This window comes from Mytilus galloprovincialis, chromosome 4, assembly GCF_965363235.1.
Source record: "Mytilus galloprovincialis chromosome 4, xbMytGall1.hap1.1, whole genome shotgun sequence".
NCBI lineage: Eukaryota > Metazoa > Mollusca > Bivalvia > Mytilida > Mytilidae > Mytilus > Mytilus galloprovincialis.
Genome location: NC_134841.1, coordinates 71842240 through 71842604, shown reverse-complemented (window position 1 = coordinate 71842604; position 365 = coordinate 71842240).

Here is a 365-nt window from a genome sequence, read left to right as displayed (position 1 = left end):
GTCAAGAAATTGAAGAGAAAAAATTGTAATGGCAACAAATACACTTCCAAGAAACTATATGGGACAGATAATACAAACTGGCATACAATACATGGTTCACAAACTGACAGGACATAACATAGTTGTAGTTTTCGTCCCGGCTGTAGTGAAGATGTCGGTCTTTTTTTGTACACAACAATTATTTTCTTGTAAGTTATAGAAGTAAGATATAGATGCTGTTTTTAAAATATGGTGGATGTTTATTGCTGTTCATTTCTAATATGAAGGTTCAACAGTGAAAGTCTGTGAAATGCATTTCATGTGTGTCTAAACAAACACCAACTAGATTTTCATGGCAAAAACCAATATAATTAACAAAACTAAAA